This window comes from Pavona decussata, unplaced genomic scaffold (assembly GCF_977016875.1).
Source record: "Pavona decussata unplaced genomic scaffold, jaPavDecu1.1 SCAFFOLD_324, whole genome shotgun sequence".
In the NCBI taxonomy this organism is placed as follows: domain Eukaryota; kingdom Metazoa; phylum Cnidaria; class Anthozoa; order Scleractinia; family Agariciidae; genus Pavona; species Pavona decussata.
In genome coordinates this window covers 900,001-907,647 of record NW_028145713.1, presented here as the reverse complement: position 1 = coordinate 907,647, position 7,647 = coordinate 900,001, and the positions used below count along the sequence as shown (strand labels likewise).

General features: G+C 39.0%; 1 pseudogene across 1 annotated transcript in view; it reads right to left on the bottom strand.

Moving 5' to 3' along the window:
* Positions 1-6,830: 6,830 nt before the first annotated feature.
* LOC146453683 (uncharacterized) overlaps positions 6,831-7,647 on the bottom strand; it is a 263,424-nt pseudogene continuing 262,607 nt past the window's right edge. The window contains exon 17 of the transcript XR_014859429.1: positions 6,831-7,647. This exon is cut by the window's right edge and continues 1,224 nt beyond it. The product of XR_014859429.1 is annotated as an uncharacterized LOC146453683 (transcript).

Sequence of the window (7,647 nt, the reverse complement as noted above, 5' to 3'; positions counted from 1 at the left end):
ATTCATCTCTGGCGAACGAAGCTCAAGGCTATCTTCATCGGTCAAAACAAATTCAGACATGTATCTTGACAAGGCTTGTCTGGCCTCTTCTTTCGGCACGTAGTCCGTCACCAGAGCACTATCTATGTTTGGACAAGTATTATATTCAATTGAATGCAGTAATCATTTGAGCCTTTAATTCAAAGTGAAGAAATTAAATTGCAACTCTTAGTGCTAAAGGAGTGCATTTCTCAAAACTTCCGTAAACATTTCGGACCTGAAAAATGATTTTACGTGCACAATTTTTATTACCAGAGGTCTTACAACATTTTTGTTATTTTTTATATTCTTATAGTTTTGAAAGGTGAAACGTTGAAAGGTGTACATAACTAAGTGTTGGATGATGGGATTGTTTATATCATGTGACCTCTTTGATTAAAGGTTGAGTTACAGTTGTTCGTTGGATGTTTCTATCATCTTATGACATAGTACCAGGAGCGGAATAAATAAAAAAAAATCCCTCTAACCGACTAATAATCTGACGTGAAACATTTCTGTGCTCTGCAAGTGGAGAAATCACAACATTTCGACGAAAGACTGCGATGTTTTCTTACCGATGACATTAGCGCCAAAACAGGTTGCCGTGTTTTCACTGGAATCACTTCGTGCTTCGCTGGCTATCGGTATTTATCAACAACTTCTGCTGCTGTTTCTGTTCTGTATTGATTCACTACTGCTATTGTACAACATGACAGACGGAGGTGGAGGACAGGCAGTTCAACAGGCCCCGTCTCCTAGACCTGAAATCTTCACTGGAAATATCATGAATTTTGAGCGGCTAAATTTCAATGCTCAACAAGAAAATCGACTGGAAGCGCTGAAAAGTTTCAAGAAGAAGTGTGGCTACATCTTTAAAGGGAGCCTGTGAAAATATCTAACGAACGGAAATGTATTCTGGTACAAGATTGGCTCGGACCTGAAGGCCAAAAGATTTATGATAGTCTCGACTGGCCCGAAGACGCAGATGTAAATGATTACGATCTGATGTGGACGAAACTGGAGTGCGCGGTAAGTCCTGAATGTAATGAAATTGTTGCTGCTTAGAAATTCAAAGACCTGTGCAAAAGCCGGGAGAGACAATTACTGCATTTATCACTGATTTGATGCTCTTGGTGAAAGACTGTAATTAAACCGACGAAGATAGAGTTAAGTGAGAGACCAGTTTGTGTATGGAATCGCTGGTGATGAATTAAACAAAAGATTACTTGAAAAAGGAAGTACCCTCACACGAATTGATGCTAGAACAATTGGCAAAGCCTATGAAAATACAAAACAAGAGGTTCTAGAATGCTGCTCAAAACAACCAGTCAAAGAGAGCATCAAATTAAAGCTGTGTCTAAGGAGAAGCCAAAGAAAGTCCTTATGTGTAATTACTGTGCCAATAAGAAGGGTGGCCAGAGCTTTTCAGACAAAAAACTCTGCCCTGCCTGGGGTGCAGTATGCCGAAAATGCAAAGTCAAAAATCATTTTCAAGATTCAAAGGAATGTAAACGTTTGCAAACAGCGAGGCAAGCCCATCAGACAAATCGCCAACAATAAAGATCACTAAGGAAACCATTTGTGTTAAAAGTAGAAGAAGATGGTGAAGAACACTTCTATGAAGTTGTGGACAAGATGTGTGTCCTAAATCAACAGTCTGATGATAGGGAAGCTTTTGCAAAGCTGCTGCTATCAAAGAACAAAATCCCTGTGACTTTACAGATAGACTCTGGTTCTACCTGTAGTATCCTCCATGTTAATGTGTACAAAGGCATCAGTGTTGATAATGAGTTAAAGGACCTAAACACCTCAAATGGGCCTGTCCTTTCCCTGTGATGAGGAAACCAAGATATAGACCCTGGGAACAAGAAAAGTCTTTGTATTCAACCCTGCAACCGAAGAAGAAGCAATAATCCAGTTCAGAATTGTTGACAAGGACTTGACGCCTCTACTTGGTTTATCTGACCCTGAATCACTCAAACTTCTTGAACTCTTGCGAGAAAACATTGCTTTAGTGGCACCTGCCAAACCAAGAGTCTCTCCAACAGCCACAGATGTGCTGACGCCACTCACCATGGACGCCATTCTGGCCGACTACCATGATGTATTTGATGACAGCATAGGAAAGCTTGAAAGTCCACTACACCTCTGCGCAAAGGATGACGTCCCTACTCACAAACTGCTCATTGAGAGATACCCCTCTCTGTAAAGAACAACTTTATTGCAGAAGTTAAAGATCTGCAAGAACAAGGGATCCTTGCGAAAGTATAACTAACTGAGCCCAGTGCATGGGTAAGCGCTTCCACCATCGTGAACAAGCCTTCTGCTAAGAATGGCATAAGACTCTGTACAGACAGCAGACCTCTGAACACTGAACTGAAACGCTCTGAATACCCAATCCGACTTTGAGACTTTGCTTACTCAAATACTGATAAACTTATAGCTTTGTTGGAGCGATGTCAACAGAGTAATATCAAACTCAAAAAGGAGAAATTCCTGCTCAAGAAGACAGAATTTCCATACATAGGCGTGGTACTCACAGACAAAGGAGTGAGACTTGACCTAAAAAAGCAAGATTGCATCCCGTCTATGCCTGCTCCAACCAACAAAGATGAAGTGAGAAGATTCCTAGGTGTTGTAACCTACCTTTCACGGTTCTCTGAAGACCTGTTAACCAAGTTAGCACCACTACGAACATTGCAGAAGAAAGACGCTGTGTTTATCTGTGAACAAAATGAGCAGAAAGCTTTTGACGAAATAAAAGCTCTTGTACCCACTGCACTACTGCTGAAATACTTTGATCTTGCCGAGACCGTCGAAGTACAAGTTGATGCCTCATCCTGTCTTATGCAAGGTGGTCAGCCTATACAGTACGCCTCAAGAGCAAAAACCGAAACTGAAAAACGTTACAGCCAAATCGAAAAAGAGATGCTTAGCATATTATACAGTCTCAGAGGGTTCCACATCTACACAAATGGTAGAAAGGTGACAGTCTACAATGACCATAAACCCCTTGCTGCTATTCTGAAGAAACCTGTTGAAGATAATCCAGTCAGACTGCAGAGAATGCTCTGCCAAATCATGGCATATGACTTGGAATTCAAGCACGTTAAAGGGAAAGACCTCCTCCTTGCCGACGCCCTTAGCAGGTCCCCAACAATGAACCAGAATCGCAGCAAGATTGAACAAGAGATTGAAACCACCCGACTGCTTACTGGAGAATCATGTGTCACAAGCTCTTTACGTGAAAGGGACACTATTAGCACCAAACATTGCGGAGAATGTGTTGCAAGAGAAAGCCACCAAAACCAAGAAATCTAAGATCTACTATGACAGGAACGCCAAACATTTCAGCGAATTGGAACCTGGAGACGCCATACGAGTCAAGCATGAGGGACTAGTCAAAGGACAAGAGTGAAGAAATGCTGATCATAAAGAGTCATGGATATCGGTCATACGCTGTTGAAGTTGATGGTAAAGTGTTGAGAAGAAACCGTGTACATCTGAGACAAGAGAAGCATAGTACAACAACTATGACAGAACACAAGTCTAAAGCAAAAACGCAAGTTAAGTTTCTGCTCGACAGAACACAAAAGTCAAGCCTTCAAGACAGTTGACCCCGAAGATCATGGAACCCGCGAAGTGCACCACAAAGATGGAACTGATCACTGCTAAACGAACACGTTCGGGACGCTTAGTTAAAATTCCCAAGAGATACTCTAACTGAACTTTAAATTGTGAATTTTACTGGGAGGAAGGTGTCGTATGATGGGATTGTTCGTATCATGCGACCTCTCTGAGCGGGTGTCGATTAAAGGTTGAGTTACGGTTGTTTGTTCACTGTTTCATCTTATAACACTAAGAGAAGAATTGGGCTACCACAGCACAAATCCAGTACAGAAAACGGATTTGAAAAATACTTCCCGGGCTGCAAAAACTATTCAGACATTTTGAGAAACGGACCCAAGCATTCAAATACCGGAACCATAGAAAATTACTATGTAGATGAGATGATCAAATGCGGCTATTCAAATCAACTTTCAAATCAACTCGAGCGTTTGCGTCTTTGGTTGAAGCCCTAAAGTGTGACCAAAATCAAAGCTTCCTTCCTATTGACAAGTATGCCTCTGATTCACTTACGACTCGTGCGCTCGGATTTCCAAGTTTGCCTGTGTCACATGTATCACACCAAATAATACACCATTCTCATATCTTTGTCCTTAGCAAATCGCTTTCACACAAGTTCATCCACGGATGGTGAGTCTGCAATCAAATTCACAACCGGGAAAAAAATTGTCCAACTGCAGATATCTTCTCGATGGTAGAACCAGCCATCCACGGCATCGTGACCGCGTCAATTCATTTTCAAAGTGTACCTCATCCAATATGTTCTTTACTAAATTGAAAGGAATTGGAATGTTCTCCAGCTTTTTGCCGACGTTCTTTTTTGTTACCCACACCTGCGCAATGAGGGAGATTTATCATTAATGCTTTCAGGTCACCATGTCACAAGCAGTCATTCAAGTACTCTAAACCTCTTACCTAGTTATTTAATTTATCATCTCTGTTAATTATCTTTCTCTCCTTTTTTACTTGCGCCGTGAAGCCGCAAAACTAGAGCAACCTTTAAATTGGACGTACTTTCTCAGAGAAACAGCTAGTAAAGCAGACCAAACTATTTTCGTTCGGCTTGTAATTATAAAACTATTGCCACAGAAAACGCGAAACGAAAAAAATAGAAGCTGCTGCTGCCGCTGCTGGTCTTGATATGAAGCTGCTCTTTTGATTTTGCCTGTCTTTTTTTTCCATAAGACGTTAAAGCTTCGTTTTCGCGAACGGTGCAATGTCCTAAGCAACATTAAGAACTAACTCCTGATAAATTAGCTGTCCTAAAGATTTCATTATCATCATCTTCTGAAAAATATAAGGTCTCTTGCCCTCAGCATACAAACGGTTGTTTAAAATTGAAGTTTTATTCGTTATTACTTTTCTCATCATAACAGGCAGGTTCGTAAAATTTTCAACGGGTTGCGCAAGCATTTTAATTCTAAAGGGTTGTGAAAATAATTTTTCAACTTGACAGCCAAATTTCCATCGTTTTTTCTTATGTTCAAAACAGATTTGTACTTGGTGTCCGCAAATTGACTCAGTTTAATTTCACCTATAAACTGTTTATATTTAATTCCTTCAATATTTTATTGTTATATTTTATTTGACACCAATTCTGCTGAAACGACAAACAGCTAAGGAAAGAGAAGGCATCTCTGACGCACATTTCTACATGGTTCCAACCGATTCGTTGAGAAGCCGTTAATTGATTGTTTACCGCTGCACTCTCAATACCTTTGATTACAGGCACAGTTCGCAGGTACGTTCATCTTAATATTTTTTGTTCACTGTTTGCTGGGTTTGGTCGAAATAATTCACCCGTCATTTCCTAACTAAAGTTTCCTTTTGGAAAAAAAGAAAAGAACTGACCACTCCTCAGCTCAGTTGCGAAAGAAGTTCTCGTGCCTTCAACTTACCAAACCGACAAATGATCCATTTACCTAAAATATACAATCACAGTTCTTCCATTGCACATATGCAACACATCCATATTTGAATTCAACGACTAAGCAGGATGTTTAACCCAGGGCAGGGGAGGTACACCCCTAAAACAACCATATAGGTTTGTCCGGTGCCACTTTTTGGTAGGGTATGGATTTTTTTGACCTTGAATTGAGTATGGTTTGCACAAGTAAAATTGGGTTGGAAGGGCTACACAACTCCTAGTTATTTGTTTTAATTTCCGCTTTCATCTTTACCTTTTCTATATTTATTGAAACGGACCAACATGATTTGCATTTGGAGGGTTTTTTGAGTCTAAAATAGGGTATTGATGCAAGGTACTGGTCTGAAATAAAGTAAAGGTTTCAAGAAGCGCGCCACACACACACAGCCACTCATCCACCCAAATTTTGGGGGAATTAGCCATGGTGCGGTTGTTTGTCACATGAAACTTCTTTGATAGCCTAGCTCTAACGGGGATTCTGTAGCTTTGAGATGAAGCACCCGAACTAGTAATCGGAAGGTTATAGGTTCGATTCCTTTTGGAAAAGCTGGGACTTCGTTTTGCCAAGTATGCCTATCCTGTGTCAGTGACCAAATAACACTGCATTCTCATTTATCTACCAGGCGTTAACTGTACTATCACATTTCTTGCACTACTCATGTAACAAACAATACATGGTTGGCAACAGAAAACGAAATGGGGGAGAGTGCACCCCACGTACATACATAGGCCTCTATCAATAATAACTTTGTATGTCTACTTTTACTATATATAGGATCAGCTTCCATTGTTCTTTAGAGGAAAATCCCTTTCTAGATATTTTAAAAAAAGGCATGCAATTTGAGAGTTCTGGTAACTTTGCTGAACTGTTAAGTGGCCGTGTTTAAGTCAGGGTTCACAAACTAAATATTTTTCATTAACAATTGTAAGGGATTTACTAGTTTAATGTACAGAAAGAAGACTCTGCAGTTCCCAATGACTTGCATTTAAATTATGCTAATTAAAATAAAGGTGTTCTTTGAGGAGAGGGTACGACACAAACAAACGGATTGTGATATGCGACCAAGTTTAGTTAAATAATCGCAACAACAATTCCGCCTGTCTTTTACACACGGTTGAAATTCTATAACCTCTTTCGACTGTCACATCTGATCTCTAAACAGTGGATAAAAATAACTTACATCATATGGTTCGGAAACTAATAATAAATTGAAAATAAATATCAAGGGGCAGCAGAGGGATTGGACGAAAACAGCAGTTGTTGTATCAGCAACAACAGTTTATTTGTATTGCTATTTATAAAAATAGTATTGCATTAGACAAAAAGCGTGATAAATCACGTTGACAATGATACAGCAATATTAAAATGAAAGAGGTCAATTAATTAATTAATTAATTAACAATAAGGTTGTTTCTTGGAAAGCTAGAATTGAACTTTAAATTGCTACGATCAAAAAACTTTTTCCTTTTACACAAATGTAAATTGCTGGTGATAATTTATGTCACTCTTAAAAGTAGAAAGCAAGTACTTCCTACCGCTCAAAACAAGTTTCAAGAGAAATTTCCTCAACTTCAAACTGATTGGAGGGAAATGTACTCCTTACCGTTTACAGTTACAATTAAAACTTAGATTCGGAAATTCCAATATAAAATGTTGAATAATATAGTTTTTACAAATGAAAAGTTGTTTAGGTTAAAAATGATTGATTCGCCGTTATGTACTTTTTGTAAACGGGAAATTGAGTCCATTGAACATTTATTTTTCTAATGCGACGTGACGATGATCTTTTGGCAGCCTTGTGCTCTTGGCTTAGTGACTATAAAATTGGGGTACAACCTTGTACATTAATAGACATTTTGTTCAGAGTATTTAATATAGGAGACCACTTTAGTATTATAAATCATCTGATATTGACAGCTAAATTGTATATTTACAAGTGTAAGTTGAATAACTTACATCCTAATTTGCGAGTTCATAAGGCCAAGATCAAGACTGTATATCTAGTGGAGAAAAAAATAGCATGAGGGCGGAACAAATTAATAAAACATTTCAAGAAATGTAAAAGGTTTTGGCA